Source organism: Chiloscyllium plagiosum, unplaced genomic scaffold (genome assembly GCF_037043375.1).
Source record: "Chiloscyllium plagiosum isolate Xiang-an unplaced genomic scaffold, Cpla_swu_hap1 HiC_scaffold_4, whole genome shotgun sequence".
Lineage (NCBI taxonomy): Eukaryota > Metazoa > Chordata > Chondrichthyes > Orectolobiformes > Hemiscylliidae > Chiloscyllium > Chiloscyllium plagiosum.
In genome coordinates, this window is record NW_028270142.1 from 48420336 (window position 1) to 48439679 (window position 19344).

The window sequence follows — 19344 nt, forward strand, 5'->3', positions numbered from 1 at the left end:
AGGTTGGGTGATAAAGTATATTCAAGGCTGAGATAGATTCTGCAATCAATAAGGAAATCAAGGGTTATAAGAAAAAGGCAGGAAAGTGGAGATGAAGATTGTCAGATTAGCCATGATCTTATTGAATGGCCAAGCAGGCTCCATGGGCTGAACAGCCTACTGTAGCTCCTACACCTTATGGTCTTATGGTCTTAGAAATCAAGAAGATCTACATGCTGTGTAAGGGCCTGATGGATCATGAATCATCACTCAATCTAAGTTATATTAGTAAATGTCCCCAGAAGGCAGCGATTCTAATGAGTTGCATCAGAGACAGGTTCAGTGGTGGTTCAGTGGTTAATACTGCTGCCTCACAGTACCAGGGACCTGGGATCGATCCCAGCATTGGATGACTGCGTGGAGATTGCCTTTGCTTATTAAAATCACTGGATTTGTAGGGGAGTGGACCATATGCAGCCCCTAACTGCCAAATAATTGCACATCCACCATTAAGTTCAGGGATGATCGCCTTGGAAGGTAGAATAGGCTTGAAGGGCCAAATGGTCTCATATGATTCCTCTGTTCTTATCTTTGAGAATTGTTGGACTGGATAAGTTCATGGAGAGAAGGAGCATTTGGAGACCATGCAGCAATTTGAAATATGAGTGAGAAAAGAAAGGAAAACGATAATCTCGTTTAGCTTGTCTGGTTTTTAGTTTGGTGGAAGCTGTGAGCTGATAGCTGACCTCAAACGTATGACTAATTCTTTCAACTTTAGGCTTTTCTTTTACTGGAAATCAATAGTTTAAAATAATACAATACAGCTCTCATGGCTGTCTGTCTGATTTATTACAAAACCAGAGTTTGCAAGAGGTTTTTTTTGACTTCCTCAACCCAGAGACAAACCTAAAAGAACAAAATATAATTCTGCATTGATAGTTTACATTTGCAGAATTGTAGAATCAACTCATAAAATCTTACGCATAGAATAGTGTCATTTAGCCTATTATATCTCTGCTGACTTTGAAAGAGCTATCCAGTTTGGTCATACAGTCCAACTTTATTCCTATGATCATTCAAATTGTTTTCTTCAAAGGATTTATCCAACTGGTTTTCAAAACTTCTGCTGGATTCTGATTCCACTACCCTTTCAGCACAACCCCCTGAATGAATGAAGTTATTCTCACATCCTCCCTATTTCTTTCAGGAATTATTTTAAGTCCATGATCTCTAGTTGTTCACCCACTTCCCCCATTGGAACAGGAGGAGGCCATTCGGGCCTGTTCCATCACTCAATTTGCTTATGGTGGATCTATATTTGAGCTCCATCAACCTGCCTTTGTTCCATTTACTTACGTCTTATGAAAATTATCAATCTCAATTCTGAAATATTCAAACAAACCTTCAGCTTTTTTTGAGGCAGAGAATTCCAGATTTCCAGATGTGTGAAGAAGTGCTTTGAAGAGGTCTCTTAGGCAGCCAATGGCTCAGAGGTTAGCACTGCTGCCTCACAGATCCAGGGACACAGTTTCGATCCTAACTTTGGGTGACTGTCTGTGTAGAGTCCTCCCCGAATCTGCATGGGTTTCCATTGAGTGCTCAGTTTCTTCCCACAATCCAAAGATGTGAAGGCTGGATGGATTAGCCATGCTAAATTGCCCTGTAGTGTCCAAAGATGTGCAGGCTAGATGGCTTAGTCATGGAAAATGCAAGGTTACAGGAATAGAGTGGGAACCTGGGTCTGAGTATGAGGCTTTTTGGAGGGTGGGTACAGACCTGATGAGCTGAATGGCTTGTTTCTGCACTGTAGGGGTTCTATAGTATGTATTTGTCATTTGCAATTATTGCAGATGATTTCAACTTAGTAGAGGGAGTTAGGAAAATTTGTAAATAATTCCATACAAATAAAGCAATGTTCCTGGATATAATAAAGAGGTTCTTACGGTGAAGGAACTTAAGCAAGTTACAGTACTTCAAGGGGGTCAGTTGGCTGGTCAGCTGGTTTGTGATGCAGAATGGCACTGACTGTGTGGGTTCAATTCCCACACTCGCTGAGGTGACTACAAACGGCTCTCTCTCACAACCCCTTCCCTTGCCTGAGGCAAGGTAACCCTCAGGTTAGGCCACTACCAGTCATCTCTCTCTAATGAGAGAGCAGCCTTTTGGTCAGGTAGACCTGGTGATCTCACTCTTACCTATTACATCAAGATGTCCAAATATTTTTTAAAATGTGACAAGTATTTCTGCCTGAACCTTCCTTTCAGGCATTGAGTTCCAGAGCCCACACTCCCTGAGTGAATAATTACTGTTCAACTTTCCTCTAAATCTTCTACCAATTACTTTAAATTCAGGTCTCCGTGGATCTCTACTAATGAAATAGGTCCATAACGAGGGGTTTTTACAGAACCAATGATTATAAGAATTCAAGCATATATCAGACCATATAATTGACTTAAGTTATTTCAGCATGCTTGAAATGATCATTCTCCTTTTTGCAATGTGCCCATTGAAAAACTCCAAACTAAACCTTTAGGCACATGTTCCTTCTCTTAACCTATAAGCACAGCTAGAATTTCATTTCTACAGGAATTTGCATCTGGAAATTTCAGCAGAAACACTTGAGAAAAGAAAGCTTGCTTTCAGGTTAAAAATGAAAAGCTATGAGTGGCGTATTTCAATGGAAGGCCTCTTTAAAGTTTTCCCTCAGGAATGTTTTTTTTAACTTGTTTGAGGGATACATGTTGAGAATTAATGAAGGAACACATGTTTGATTACATTTCATACATGCTCAGAGAGCTTACAGGGTCATCGTTATGGGACAAGGGAGCTATTTACAAGTGTGCAGGTGCTGACAAAATACCAGTGGCTCTGTTCATATTCTGCTTAGTTGTCATTGCTTCGGGGCAAAGCGTTTCGGGTTTAAGCCCCAGCTGGAGAACCTCAGCTCATGTATGGGATAATGGAGATGTTTATTTAAAGCGAATGTTGGTTCAGGTACTCATTTACCTCCAATACAATTGCTGCAGTGTTTACCCAGTAGGGGCCCTCCATCACCAAGTGGAAGGGTACTCCTTTCAAAGGGCCTTTATTGTATTGTTGCCACTTGCTTGCTGAACCAAACTGTACAGCATATAACTGAGCTCTTCTGAAATCTTTGTTTCCAAGTATAGGGGCAGTTTTCTTGTCCACACCAATTCCTGAATTCGTGATTCGCAATGGGAATCCAAGCTCAAAGGAGGAAGCTCTGGGTGATGAATCAGGCTGACACTGCAACAGGCCAATTGTCCTTCCTGTGTGGGAACTTAATAACACCACTAAATTCGAATGTGTAACAAGCTCTTTGCAATGAAAACATTTACAATTTTGTTACATTGCAGATTAAAAATGTACTATTACCCCAATCCCTCAATACCGCTTCAAGTAAGGTAATAAGCTTCAGGATAAATATCTGGTCTTGACACTTGGCTCATCCAATTGTTTTTTTTAGCAGCAAAAAAGACTTCTGGTTTTCAGGTAGATTAGTTAGCATGTGTCGACCCATCACCAAAAACCACTATGTTTGATCTCAGCAGACTCAGCTCAGGAATAAACTATAGGCTTCAGCAGTATAGCTCCTAGCACCAATTGACATTGTTTCCAAACCTGGTCGCAGAAGGAGTCTGGTGCCAGCTGTCAGACACAGCAGTTTGCAGCCGGGTGAGCAGCATTGCTGACTGAAATGCTTGATCTCCGTGACATTGTGATAATAATAATGTTTAACCTCACGGGTGGCATTGTTCCAGCTGCTGTTGCTTTAGTCCTTTCACTAAAAATATAGCGTAAAATATAGCTCACAGTCCCACAAGATTGCCCAATGTAATAAAGGCAAAATTCTGTGGTCGCTGGGGATCTGAGATAAAAACAGAAAGTGCTGGTGAAATTCAGCAGGTCTTGCAGTATCTGCAGAGAGAGATACAGAGCTATCATTTCAAGTTCAATATAGCTCTTCTTTGGAACTGAAGGTAACTGGAAGTTGATCATTTTTATGCTGTTAACAAAGGGAGAAGAGAAGCAAGTAGAATAGCTGGTGAGGGTGCCCAAAGAAAGACAACAGGGGTATTAATGATACTACAGGAGAGCCATGAACACGTAATAATTGCTAATGGTCGGTGTGAATAGTCAAAAATAGGTTGGCTACGCTGAGAGCAAACAAGACATAGGAGGACAGTATAAACTTAAAATGGAGGACAGTGTTCATCCTCTGAAGTTGTTGTACTCAATATTGAGTCCAAGGTGAAGTACCAAAGCTGAAATTGAGGTATTTGTCCTCAAATTTACATTGAGCTTCACTTGAGATCTCCGGCAGTCCTAAGACAGAAATGTCAATATGACAGTGAGATGATATATTGAAATGGTAAGCAACTGGATGTCAGGGTCAATCGGCCCCGAATTATTTAGTTACATATTGTAGGCAGCCTACTGATCTCAGTGCTCTTATCCCCTGTTTATTATGGAGCAGAGCATGTGGTTGGGTGGCAAGGTGCTGGACTAGCCATCCAATTTATTTTACATGCACACCTCGCCTGCTGAAACCACACCCAGTGGAGCCGTGTTACATTCAGCCCATTGTGCCTCGTGGCATTTGAGCACAGAGTAATAAATTGACACGTCTAAAAAGTGGTTTCCTTCCAAACAAAAACAGAAATTGCTGGAAAAACTCAGCAGGTCTTGCAACATCTGTGGAGAGAAGGCAGCGTTAACATTTCGGGTCCAGAACTGATTGCAGCAAAACCAGTTCAAGACAGCTCAAAATACGGGTTAGGCCATTTATACTGTTCACTTAGAGTGTCATTGGCTTAGTAATCCTCATCAACTGACCGCATGGCTTGGTTGGGCATTTTATTTCTCTTGCTTTGACACAGTTTGGTTTCATCTTTGGTTGTTCAGAATGTAGCATTGGTCTGGCTTTTGGCTGTGGATTCCCATGAAATATAATCCCTTGTTTTGGCCTTTGATTTTGGTATTAGCCTTTCAGATATCCTCAGATGCCACATGCTTTGCCCAGCGTGTTAAAAGCTGGGCGATTTCAGGGTCCATGTATGAGACAGCACTGCCCATGTTGCTGATTAGGGGGTTACTTACCTGTATTAGCTATCATATCAATGGTGGATGAATTGTGCATAGCCTGTAGTCTTTTTATCCCAGTGCTATAGCTATGTGCTTGCATCTACATGTAGCAATGCTTCCAGGTTGTAGCCTTTGGGCTGGTCCAAGATTTCTTTTTGAAAGGCTTCCACTATGATAGGTGCTATCACAAACTCTATGTTTCTATCAATCAGTTCTGTGGCAATGAAATCACAATCACACACATTGTCTCTGCTAATACATATAAAGTGATCAATGGTCTTTGTCATTTGTTGCCTGGAAGACATGTACTCTAAACAGTGTATTCTGAAGTTGAGCTTCACTCTTAGTTGTTTTTGAATTGATCACCATATGTTCTCTGGATTTTTCTGATTGTCATTGGACAGAACCAATGTGTTCAGAAATTGTCTTTCAGAGGCATGTTCTCTTTCTCAGGAGCAGTGCAGGTTGGGTAATTGAACACTTTTAATGCAGAGTTGGATTCTTGACTAAGTCAAGGAGGTGGGCAGGAAATTGGAGCAGAGCTTCCAGTAGGATCATCCAAGACTTTGTCAAATGACAAAACTAGCTCACAGTGTCAATAGCCTAATCATGCTCCTAATTTGTATTGGTCAGTCTGTGGTCTGAGGCCTTCATTGTCTGTAACAAGTTCAAATTTAATCACTTGTTTATTTAATTAGTGCATGTTGAGGTATAAAACATACAGTGGGACATGCTGTTGGAAAAAAGTAATTTCATGTCGGAGATTCATTGCTTTCCAATTATGTGTTGAAAATTTTGTACCCATCTTACAACTTTTTGCAGGATTTTTAACACTGTCTGGAGCTTTTAGTTCTGAGTTATAATAATTTTATTGTCCATTGCCTTTCCACATTATAGATTATTCTTTTGGTTACAATCATAGCACTGTTGAGCTCTTTCTGCTTTTTATCTAGTTTTAGCTCTAAGCTCTGCCCACAAAAAGACATTTAGTAGGAAACTATCCACAGACTTGAAAAATGGAAGCAAATATTAATAAAAATGTTTTTTAACAGCTTCTTCTGGCTGCTAGGAGCTGTTACCTGATGGATTCTTCTTCCCAGCCCAGTACTTAATAGTCAGCGTCAGTGGAAATTAATTTTTCTGTCAGAGAATTCAACTTAAAGTGAGGCTAAACCTGAAATCTGCTGTTCAATCCAGAAACTGAATTTGCTGAAGAAGGTTTACTGGACTCGAAACATTAACTCTCCTTTTTCTCCACAGATGCTGCTAGACCTGCTGAGTTTCTGTGACATTTTCTGGCATTTGTTGTTTCAGATTCCAGCATCTGCAGTTTGTTGTTTTATTTTGCTCGATGTCTGATCTTGCTTAAATTTCACAGCAAGTAGAATTTTACCTATTGAGCTCTCCCAAGTTTGCTGGCTGGAGGGACGTGTAATCCCAGAATTAAGGATTACACGTTTACACGCTTGCTGGCTGGAGGGACGTGTAATCCCAGAATTAAGGTATAGTCTGGAGAATCTCTGACAAACTTCAGAATCATTAAACATAGTGAGGCCTGATAGTTGTTTCACTTTCACATCAGGTATACAGGACTGAAAAAGCTTGCATAGTCTTCTTAAACAAATCTTGACAATAATACAGTGATTATTTTATTGATGGTGCCCCTAAATTGAACCACAAGCTGCAACCAACATAATATATTTCTTTGAGGCATAAAAGGATTGTTCAAATAATAATGCATGTTGTTCATTTAAAGACAAAATATGTGCAGATAATTTTCAATGGTATCTATATATGACTTTTACCACTGCTGCTTCAGACTGTATGTGAGTCATGGGACTAATATATCACATTCGATTGAGATAGATTATGATTGACAGTATCTTAGGATTTGCTTTCACATTATATCACAACAAATTTTGAATCTAAACATAGTTTCAAAGGAAACTTGCTCTGTTTATAAGACAGCAAGTCTCATGTTTATATGCTTTATAATGTCTTTGATATTCATAAACTATTGGCAAAAGAGAGGTGGGGATCTAGTAGAAGTGCTTGAAATTAGGAACGATTTTGAACAAGTTAATATTACTCATAACCTCGACCATATAGAAAGACAACAGCAGCAGGTGCAAAGAAGTGTCAGAAACTCCAATCATACACAAATTCATTTCTTCATTGTCACTGTGACAAAATCCTGCCACTTTCAACCAGTATACCTGTATACTGACAATTTAAGCATCATGCCCACCGCCAATGGAAGATTCCCTCCCAATCTTATTGAAACAGCTAAGACTGACTGGCCACTCTACTATCGCAGCAATGCAATTACAAATCACAATAACCAGGAATTGTGGAATCAGCTGCATTAAGTGAAGAAAATAAGATCTGGGCTGTTAAGGGTTTTTGGGCATGTAAATTCACCTCCAATTAATGTAAATGTAAATTAAGGCATTCAATGGAACATTACATGAAATCATGCAAATTAAATGAAATTCCCTGGTGTAATTACATTAAGTGCCTTCTACTGTAGCAACAATCTGTCAAATTTGCAACAATGTTCTAATTAAACTGTACATGGAGTGTTCTCTGTAATGATTATGAAATTATCTGACAGTATGGTGTGTGGGCATTAAAATTAATTTTGTACATATACACAGCAAATTCCAAAAAGTTGACAAGTTAACATGATGGGCATTGTAAAGGTCATTTTCCATCCTTAAGCTTCTTTCACCTGGCTCAGATGATAATCGCCTAATTCTGAGTTCAGCACCTAGAAATGAAAGCATAGCCCAGGCTTGCCAATGCCTTTTCTTTAACTCAGTGAAATCTAGACACTCCTATTTTATCAGATGGTGCCAGTTTCTGTTTGGACAAGCTATGATCTCAACAGTTGCAGCCTTGCAATCATGGAAGCCTTTTGTTGTTGGTCCCTGCGCCAACTTTCCTTCTTTCTCCAATTTGGGCAGGGAATGAGTCCTGTCCCGCATTTGAAGTCTACACAATGGTATTCTTTCTCCTGTGCTTTTCACGGTCCCATGCCATGAAGCTTGGAGGTAATGTATGAGAAGGAGAAAAAGTTTGGTTTGTTGCTTGGAGCCCATCCAAAGCTGGCTTTGGGCAAAGTTATCTATAAAAGGTGTTGAGTGGTAATTTTGTTGCTTAAAATGAAAATCTTCTTTCTTTTGCAGGAGGTTTTTAATGTTATAGATCTCTTGCTCAGCTTCTCGCTGGCTTCTGAAGACCAGAAGAAATATGAACATCAGTAGCTCATTCAGCTCTTGGAGCTTACTCTGCCATTCTGTAGGATCATGGTTGATCCAACATTAGATTAGATTACTTACAGTGTGGAAACAGGCCCTTCGGCCCAACAAGTCCACACCGACCCTCAGAAGAGCAACCCACCCTGACCCATTCCTCTACACCTAACACTACGGGCAATTTAGCATGGCCAATTCAGCTAACCTGCACATTTCTTTTTGGACTGTGGGAGGAAACCGGAGCACCCGGTGGAAACCCACACAGACATGGGGAGAATGTGCAAACTCCACACAGACAGTTGCCTGAGGCGGGAATTGAACCTGGGTCTCTGGCGCTGTGAGGCAGCAGTGCTAACCACGGTGCCACCGTGCCGCCTTCACATCCATTTTTCTGCATTTCCCCCATTGGCTGATTCAACTACTGATTAAAACTCTATCCATCTCAGCCTTAAACATACACAAGGACTCTGCCTCCATTGCTCTCTGTGGCAAGGATTTCTAAAGACTCACAACTCCTTCAAAGAAGGAATTTCTCCTCATCTCAGTGTTAAATTGGGCACCTCTTTATTCTGAGTCTATGTTCTCTGGTCCCAGACTATCCCATGAGGGGAAACAGCCTCTCAGTGTGTATCCTATCAAGTACCTTAAGCATCCTACATATTTCAATCAGATCACCTCACATTATTTCAAACTCCAGCGAGTAGATTCCCAACCCGTTTAGCCTTTGCTTGTAAGACAATCCCTTCCTACCAGGGATTATACTAGTGAACCTTCTCTGCACGGTCTCCAATGAAATCATATCTTCTAACAGCTTAAGGGTGACTCAATGAAATTGTAATATGGATAAATCAATACAAGGCTGCAAAGGATTAGAAAAACGTATTGGTCAGAGTCAACAACGTCAGGAGCCCATTTGTGGAATTCAAAGAGGTTTGTCTTCAGCGATGTTATAACAACATGAGAGGCGATTTGATTAAATATCTGCACGTCAATCCAATGGAAATGATCATTCACAAGGATGAGAAAAACTATCTTTTTGAATTCACAAAGTTCAATAGCAAAGTGCTGCCGTGGTCTGGCTGGAAAGGAGGAGATCGGAAGAAGTTATTTCTACTCCTGTCTGTGAGTAGCACAATAGCACAGTAAGAAACAATGCCCCTGAGAAAATGTGAGATATCAAACAGATTGTGGTACCCCCGACCTGACATTTGGAAATACCAAGATATCTACTATGAATCTTCTGGAGGATGTCCCAACAGAGAACCTGTGGGACCTCAAACCTCTCACTATAGGCATTAAAATTTTCATAATCTCTGACTGACAAATATTGCGCGGTTAAAACTCTGAAGGCTTCAGCTTCTTCAACAAAATTGTTGACTTTTTTTCCCCGGGCAGTTGGTGACTAATTCTGACAGAGCGTCAGCATTAGTCTGGTATTTTCCTTGCACATAATCTTTAACAATGTCTCACTGCATGAGCAGCAAAACAAAATCATTGGATTCTGAGTGGTAACTTTCCAGTTTCCCATGTATTTAGTTGCCAACAGTTTGCGACACATTTCAGTTTTAAATCATAGGCCCAAATTGTAGTCAGAATATTTTTCACAAATCACAGCAAGTCCTTCTTTCTTCATTTCTGCATATTGCTGTTTGGATTCAGTAACAGCGCATTGAAACAGGCACTAACAGACAGGAGAATCCCATCATGAAGAATCTGGAATGAAAGGACCCCAGATCTTGCACGTGCTATTACAATAGCTGAAAGTTCTGGATTATGACATCCTAGGACATCTGGCATTTTTCTATTTCAGTCAGCTGTTCATGCTCAATCCTGCACTTGCCTGATCTTGTTCCAAAAGCTGTCTTAGCGGTTCACTTATCTGGACTATGTTAACTAAGAATTTTCCCATTTGCTTCACCATTCCCACAAACCATTGGAGATCTAAAATACTCCTGGATTGTGGAAATTTCTTGATGTTTTTTGCTTTTCCATATTGCCCATGATCCCTATTGCCAGGATATTGCAGCCTAAAAACATTATCATTGGCTTTGAAAATGTAATCTTGTCATTAAGAGCAACCACACATCTTGTAATGCTTTCAAGACTAACTAAACACTTCTGCCATGTTATTTTTTAGTTGATCCATGGATATGAACATTATCCATGTAGAACACTGTGTCCTCTATACCTTCTGGCATATTGGGCATCATCTGTTTGAAAATCTTCAGTGCACACATGATTGCCAAAGCAAGATACTTGAAATGATAACGTCAAAATGATGTTATGAAGATGCTTCAAGGTTTGGACATCTGATCTAGTGGAAGTTGAAGGAATCTACTGTTTACATCCAGCTTAATGACAATTGTACTGTTGGAAGTTTAACTAGTCTGTCATCAGCAGATGCCATTGGACGTATTTCTCACTGCATTGCCTTGTTCAAATGTTAATTAGATGCAAATTTTAATAGTTGATGGTCTGCATTGTCTTTAACAGACTAAGCACATAATTTAATCAAGTGGAAAACACAGATGATTGACTCATGGTGGTTAATTGATGTTAAAAAATACCATGGGCGATTTGGTGATGGGAACATAATGTCCAGTTGTGTGTTACAGCACTTCTGAATATTGAAAAAAATGTTGAACTCTTTGGGCTCTTGTGGTGCAGTTGTTGTGTCCTTATCTCTGGACCAGGAGATCTAGGTTCAAGTCCCACCTGATCCAGAGATGTGTGATAACAACTCTGAGCATATTGACGAGAAATAGATCAATTTGACTTGAAACTGGTACCACAGCAGAGCACCTCATAGTTAACTCAGTACCTGGCAATGCCCTGATGCTTTCTGATCTGCTGAGCATTTCTCGCATTTTCTGTTTTTGTAAGAGAAAGATACATTAGTGCAAGTGAGCAAGGTATGTTTTAAGGACTGTCCTAAAGGAGAGAGAGCGAGACAGGCAGAGAGACTTAGAGAGGGAATTCAGAGCTTAGAACGTGGGTAGCAAAAGGAGTGGTCACCATTAGTGGAGCAACTAAAATCTAGGATGTACAGGAGGCCAGAATTAAAGAAGCAAAGGAGATGTCAGTGGATTGGAGGACTGGGAGGAGCTTATAGAGGTAGGGAAGGTCAAGGACATCAAGGGGTTTGAAAACACATTTAAAAATCAGATTATATATTGAGTAGTAATTGTATGTTAAATATTACTAAGAAACAACAAGAAAAATTGTGAAAACACATTTTTGCTTGAAAACCAGCAATTAATTATTTTGGGAGTGGCAGCATGATGGTTTGGGACAGAGGGAAATGAAGCACTGGAATTTCAGTATAGCCTGTGCATAATGAGCAGGATAAGTTACTAAATAAAAACCTAGGCTTCTGTAAACCATACGCTGGACCACAAGGCAGGCAGTTGAGATTGAGCAGAAACCTTCTTCCCTAGAAAAAGAAAGAAGCAATTGAGCTCTTCAAGTGTGTTTACACAGAAGAGCACGTTAGTTGCTACTGTAACAGAGATAGTAATGTTTGAAATAGATTAACATCTACCACCTGTGTTAAGATGGCAAATGGGACTTCTATAAAATTATTTATCCATCGATAATTCTGCAGTTGAACTTCTGTAACTATTTCTAATTTCTACTTTGAAGATTTAAATCATTGAAATAGGCTGATAAATTAAAATGCATCACTGAAGATTAATACAGAAATTAATGCAAGCAACCTTACGAACACAAAATGAAAATGATCATCAGAATTTAAAAACAATTGTTTGAAAAGACCTCTCATATCTGATTATTAGAAATTAGTTCTTTGCCTTCCCTTTAAAGGAGATTTGCCACTTAACTCTGGAAATATTAAATATTTCTCTATGACAACATTCCTGGTGCTATGACTCAGCAGAGAGCACTCAAAGACCATAGCATGAGCACACAATGCATGCACACACACACCTAATTGAAGCACACACTTATTAGAAACCAACAGTTCAGGAAACAAACTTAACTTGGGATTGATGAGGTGATTCATGATGTTCCAACAGCTGTTGCACTTTTTGTAATGATCAGAATGTAAGCTTCCCAGCTTGGTTTTATGACTTCAAAACACAGTGGTCGAGAATACATGGAGGCTGGCAATCAAGAGAAGCAGCACTCAGTAGGGAAGGATCAACAGAAGTTAAGGCAGAGATCAGATGTTAAATCAGCACCCAGTTCCTGTTGATTTAGTCAGTCCCTAACCAGTGTCACAAATCTGAGATACAGGCATAGTCCTCACATTAACATCAGCAACAACATGCATTTATGTGTCATTTAACATGGTAAAACCTCCAAAGATGATTCACAGGAGAGTAATCAACCAAAACTTGACACTGATCTGGAAATATTTGGAGAGATGACCAAAACCTGGTCAAATACATTTTAAAAATATCATAAAGGAGGAAAGAAAATCAAAGATGTTTGATGGGAACTTCAGATTGTTAACCCTTTCAAGTGGTTCCAATGTTGTTTTACATGAAGAACATCTGACATTTCTTATTTTATGTGTAATTGTCTAATGTTGCTGCCAATTTAAACTTGTCATAATGCTGAAATTTAAAATAGAAAATAATAGAGATTTTATTTTCCCCAGAGTCCTATTTTGTTCTTTTTTCGAGTTAGCCCCTAACCTACATGAGTCACCCTTGAATACAGAGGGCAGTGGAAGGCCACCAATTAACAGTCCATCAACTCCTTGTCAGTTAATAGTGACATAATTACTAATAACATAACTTTGGCATTCCTTTATTAATAAAATTACTGAATTTTCCATGTCTTAAATAGATAGACAACATCAGTAAGATCTGGAGCAACAATATTCAATATACTACGTAAAAGACCTAGTGCAGAGAGTAGGTGATTGAAAGGTATTATTCTAGTTATCCATTGGTATTTTGTACACCAATGTATTGAGCAGTACCAGAAAATTAACTCAAATAATTCAAGTTTGATCCAAGTTTTGAGTTAGCTGTGACATGATAATGGAACATGAGAATTTGGACCAATTTGGACAAAAGATAAAGGCTCATATGGAGTTGAAGCAACGTGGGCGATGGCCAATTTTGTGGCAGAATCAGACAAGAACGCCATCAAGGGAACATTTTGTTCCATTTTTTTAGATATTTTTAATCAATCTGTTCAGATATATTATGACACACCTCTGCAACAGGTAGGATTTAAACCCAGGTCTTGTGGCCCAGAAATGAGGACATTGTGTCACAAGAGCCATCACTCCACCTTTTAGGCTTTTGTCAAATGGGAAGGACAATTCCTCATTAGGCAATTTATTGGGGGTTATTGCTTATTAAACACTCCATGAATAGCTCAACTGCAATTCACCGCAGCCTGATCATCTAGATCCCAGAGTACTAAATGAAGTGTCTCTGAAAATATTGGGTGCAATAGTGGTCATTTTGTTCTGGTTTCAGAAGACTGGGAAGACCATCTAGGAATGAGATTAGGAAAAATTTCTTTACTCAAAGGATAGCGAACCTGTGGAATTCTGCACAAGGCTATGGAGGACAAGTCATTAAACATATTCAAGAATGAAACAGATAATTTTTTTGGATCTTAAAGACATCCAGGGGTCTGATGAGAAAGTGGGAATATGACACTGAGATATATGATCAGCTATGATTATATCAAATGACAGTGCAGACTCAAAGCATCAAATGGCTTCCTCCTGCTCCTAGTTTCTATGTAGCTCACCTCATTAATAGTCAGCTTCCTATATTACTAAATATGCCAAACAAGCTAGCTAGCTAGCATGAAAATCTGATGTTGAAATGAAAGCAGATATCTGGTGGTTTCAGCTCACTGCTTGCATTGAAGGACTTCTATGTCAGACTCCAAGCGTCAGTATCTCAGGACACAGTCCATGGGAACTGGCCACACACACACACACCCCATGTCCTAGGACATTGGCATACAATATGTGCCAATTATTAAGAACTCACATGGCATATCTTTAGATTCAATTGAAAGACACTTAAAATGCTGCACCTGAGGCTGACAAAGGGGCTATATTCCGAAAGTTTGCGACTTCAAATTAATTTGTTGGACTGTAACCTGACCTAACCTGTCCCTCCTCTCATTTATCTCTCCACCCTTCAGGCTCTCTGCCTGTATTCCTGATGAAGGGCTTTTGCCCGAAACATCGATTTTACTGCTCCTCAGATGCTGCCTGAACTGCTGTGTTTTTCCAGCACCACTCTAATCTAGACTCTGGTTTCCAGCATCTGCAGTCACTGTTTTTACCGTAACCTGACATTGTGTGACTTCTGACTTTGTCCACCCTTGTCCAACACTGGCATCTCCACAACTGAAGCTGCACCAATAACTAACATTGTATGGGTGCAAGGACAATGTGTGCTCATGGATTAGACCAGGCTACATCTCTGGGCTCTTCAATCACTGTCACTTACTCTCTCTGAGGCTCGCTGGGTGCTCACAGCATCCTTGTCTTGCCTTGCTTTTCTGCGCTTTGAAATACTAGGCTGATATTGCTACTGTCTTGCCATGCTGTTTAGTGTAGACACAAGTCAAGGGAGATCGCCTTTGGCCGGGAGGTTCAAGTTCAGAAAGCCAAAGGCTACCCGTGTACCAGACCAGGGGCTTGAACACAGTCAGCCACTCCAAACAGTCAGAGTCAGATCCTCTCCACATTAAGTGTGAGGAGCTGAATGTCAGATAGTGCACCACCCGCCTTGACTCTTTCCACCCAATTGTAGGCTTCTTTCCTCCACAAAGCAGGGACTTGGAAATCATGCTGGGTGAGATGGTGCAGAGGTAGGATGCCATCACCCTTTAGGAGCAACAGAAGAGACCACAACAACAGACCATGCCAGCAAGATTAAAACATTCTCAACCTTCTGGAGGAATTCCAAGCACTGTAGGAAGAACATCACTGACCTTCTCCACTTTGCCAGCATAAGTATCCTACCTTTTCTCCGGTATCTCACAAGGACTCTATTTCTGTAAGTGTACCCACCTCCCACTAAGGCTCATGCTCTATCTCTCTCATTATTGCATGCAAAATCATCCCTCGCTCACTGTCATCCACCCCAACATCTGGCACAGTTAGCCCTGCATTCCCTCTGCCTTGCCTACTCACTTACTAGTGACACCTCCCTAGCTATATCATGAGTAAAAGCTACACTACAACTTTTATCTTCTGCAATATCTGCCTCTCTCATGTCAGGAACAATGCAGAGCAGCTCTAATTGACAGTGTTTGTCTGGGTCCATAATGGGGTCTAAAAGTAGTCACAGGCGAAGAGCTGCCAGTGAATTCTGAGATATCCTGGCAGTGGAGAGTTGTTCTGGAAACAGCACCTAATAAGATGGGGCCAGAATTAGACATGACACCATAAGGGCAGAGTAGGTTGTGAATAAGACAAGTTTGATAACACGCAGTGAGATGGGTCCCATGGCAGAGATCCTTTTGAAAACCTTGATGCAACTCACACTTCATGAATTAAACGTACGTTTCAACTTGATGTTTCACTCTTGCAAATAGATCTTGATGTAAATTGTTCCTTTATTTCCAATAGCCACAATGTTAAATGGGCTGAAGCTCATTATCATCCCAAAGAGAGATCTATCTGTACCCACCAACATGGTGATTAGAAATGTCCCGCGTTTAATGGTCAGGTGGGGCCATTTCACACCCAACTTTGTAGCCCCTGAGAATGAATATGGATCAACAGAAAAGCCCAAAATGGTTCAAAGCCAGTGATTTACTCTTAATGCTAAGTCACTATTGGAATGTAAGAGGACACTGCAACCAAATGGAGATCCTGCTGGATGGGATAGTGTAGAGGTCGGAATTCATCATAGAGTTATACAGCACAGAAAAAGAGCTTTCTGTCTGAGTTGTCTGTGCCATCTAGATATCCTAAACTGATCTATCATCTCCTCGGACCAAGAGAAGAGGCCACAATTGTTGACCATGCCAACCTGGTCCAATGTTGCCAGCCAGGTTAAAACAATCTCAGCCTTCTGAAGGAATAGCCAGCATTGGGGGAAGAATGTCACTGATCTTCTCCACTCAGCCAATCCTCTCCTCTCTGGCAACCCACACTCACTACTGCCACATTTTACATAATGAGATCCCACAAGGACAATGTGTGACTGGCTGATGTCCTTTTTTTGGCATTGGTTGAGGGATATATGTCAGAACAACTTTGCAGTTCATCTTTAATTGAAAGATGCTATGGGATCTTTTAAGAACTCTTTATAGGCATTTGTATTCTTGAAGTACAACTTTCTTCTAATTCCAGCTTCTTGTATTTAATTGCTCCATCATTTGTAATTACGCTTTCATGTTCTGGACTCCAAGATTTAGAAATCCTTCTGTAAACTTTTCTGCCTCTGCTCTAAGACAATTCTTAAGATATTTTCTAATCAACGTCTTCATAGATGTTATTACACAGCCCTGGAGCAGATGGGAGTTAAACCTGGATCTATTGGCTCAGAGGTAGGGGTTACCACCATTGTACCACAAGAACATGCCATAGCCCCTCCCAACCTTGAGGCAATTCTTAAAACTCACCTATTTAATTTCAATTGCCTGCTCTGTACCTCCTGATGTCAACTTTTACTTTATATCACTCCTACAAAGCAATTTGGATTTTTTTTTTAAGTTAAATGTATTATAGAAATCCAAGTTTTCAATTACATGGCTACCAGCAATAGCAGTTATGAGTCTATTCTTTATGAGCTTTAAACAACACTGCCACTATTTATTTACATCAGCCTGTTCATTTCTTTAGAATTAATTTATTTGGTGTTAATGTAATGTCTCTTCAGCACTGTAATGTAAGATGTAGTGCATGGGCACACCAGATCACCCAAGCTTGTCTCCTTGCCACACACCATCCTGACTTCAAATTGTTCCTTAATCACCTCTAAGTCAAAATCCGGAGATTCCTTTCTAAGAAGCTGTGTGGCCTCTTCATGACACTGACAGGGGCAGTTCATGAGGAAACTTCCACCAGCACTTCCTTAAAAATCATGAGAGATGGGCAATGAAGGTGTTAGACTAGATTATGAACCTTGAACTTTGTGCTTTTGAAGTCCATCGTGTCACTAATTAAACCAACATGGCCACTCACCAGTGATCTATATACCCCCCCAGTCTGACACTCATTGTCCTGCCTCACAGGAAACAATGACAATGTTGCTGAACTGCCTAGGGGCTATTTGGACCAATAGGATTATGTAGTCATCTTGACCCACAACCTCAGAGTAAAAGAGAAACAAATTTGAGGGCAGGATACAAAAGCAAATGAAAATTCACGTTCCGAATCTATTCGCAGATGGAGAGGGAGATAAATAGTCAGCTGTGTTCCCTAAATAGCCCACTGTTTTGTAAACTGCTGTTACATATCTATTATGTTATATGTTGAATTATGGTATCAAAATATTGCTATAAATTATATGGCATCACCAGTCTACAATAACATTACTATTGTGCATGATTATCTGTCATATAACATTTAATGTATCTGGCTATGATAGTGCCATTATGAATTGAAGGGTCTATTGTAATGTAAATTCCTTGCCAGTGATGGTCAACCCTATTCATTGTATGATAATAAATACTAAACACTGTGGTGAGATTCTATGGAAGTTTTCTGCAGCATATTTTATAATATATTTCCGATTTCCAGTTAAGTATAACATGAACCAGATTATCGTTGAGCAATAGACGGAGAGCTTTGTGTCTGTGCTAGCTCCTAGAAAGAGCCATCCAATTTATCTCACTCCTCCCACCTTCCCCCACTCCACACCCCCAACGACTCTCCTCATCGCCCTACAATGTTTGCATTTTAAAATCTATTACCAAGTCCCCATTTTAATCTGCTTCGTTAATCCTACATTAATCAGACAGTGATTGGTACAAATTACTGAGTTTTAAAAAAAAGCTCCTCATCTCCCCGGGCTTTTTTAAAATTAATTATTGTAAATCTATGTTGGGTTACCGACCCTCATGCCAATGGGAATGTTACCCAATCTGTGAGCACGGCTAAGATGAAAAGCACAGCTGTAGCATTGCTATTAGTATGTGCATTTCTGTGAGCTGTGACTTATAAGGTCCACATTCTATAATGGATTAGATCAGAAAGGTTACTTCTCACATCTCAAGGCTTTTACTATTGTATTACATTGCTCTGTTGTACTGGGCTGAGTCATCGTATTAGTCAACACTCAAAGTATGTTCATTAAAACAAATGCACGTGCTGACGTTTTTCACTGGATTCCAAGCTAACAGGTTGCATTCCAAGCTTATCAATATGCCTGTCATTCAATTGCCTAATTGGCTGCATAAGATTGAGTTCCAGCTGTGGAATGAATCTAATTACTGCATATTGGAAGACCTAATTAAGAAATATTTTGTTAATTTTCTTTTTAAAAAGCAAAGTGGTTCATCTTTACAACCTATTGGTTTTCAGGTGGATCCATTGGGCTTTGTCCTGGTTTTTTGTCATCATTCCCAAACGTAAAAGTGGCAGATGTATTTAGTCAAACAGTAAATGTGCCCCATTTTGTAACAGTGCTGCCTCGTTAGGAAGGATGTTGTTAAACTTGAGAGGGCGCAGAAAAGATTTACAAGGGTGTTGCCAGGACTAGAGGATTTGCACTATAGGGAGAGGCTGAATAGGCTGCAGCTTTTTTTCCCTGGAGCATCAAAGGCTGAGGGGTGCCCTTATAGAGGTTTATAAAATCATGTGTGGCATAGATATGGTGAATAGCCAAAGTCGTTTTCCTAGGGTAAAGTGGGAGGGGAAAGATTTAGAAAGGACCTGACAGGTGATATTTACACACAGAGGGTGGTGCATGTATGGGACGGCCTGCCAGAGGAAGTGGTGAAGGTAGATAAAATTACAACATTTAAAAGGCTTCTGGATGGACATATGAATAGGAAGGATTTAGAAGGATATGGGCCAAACATGGGCAAATGGGACTAGGTC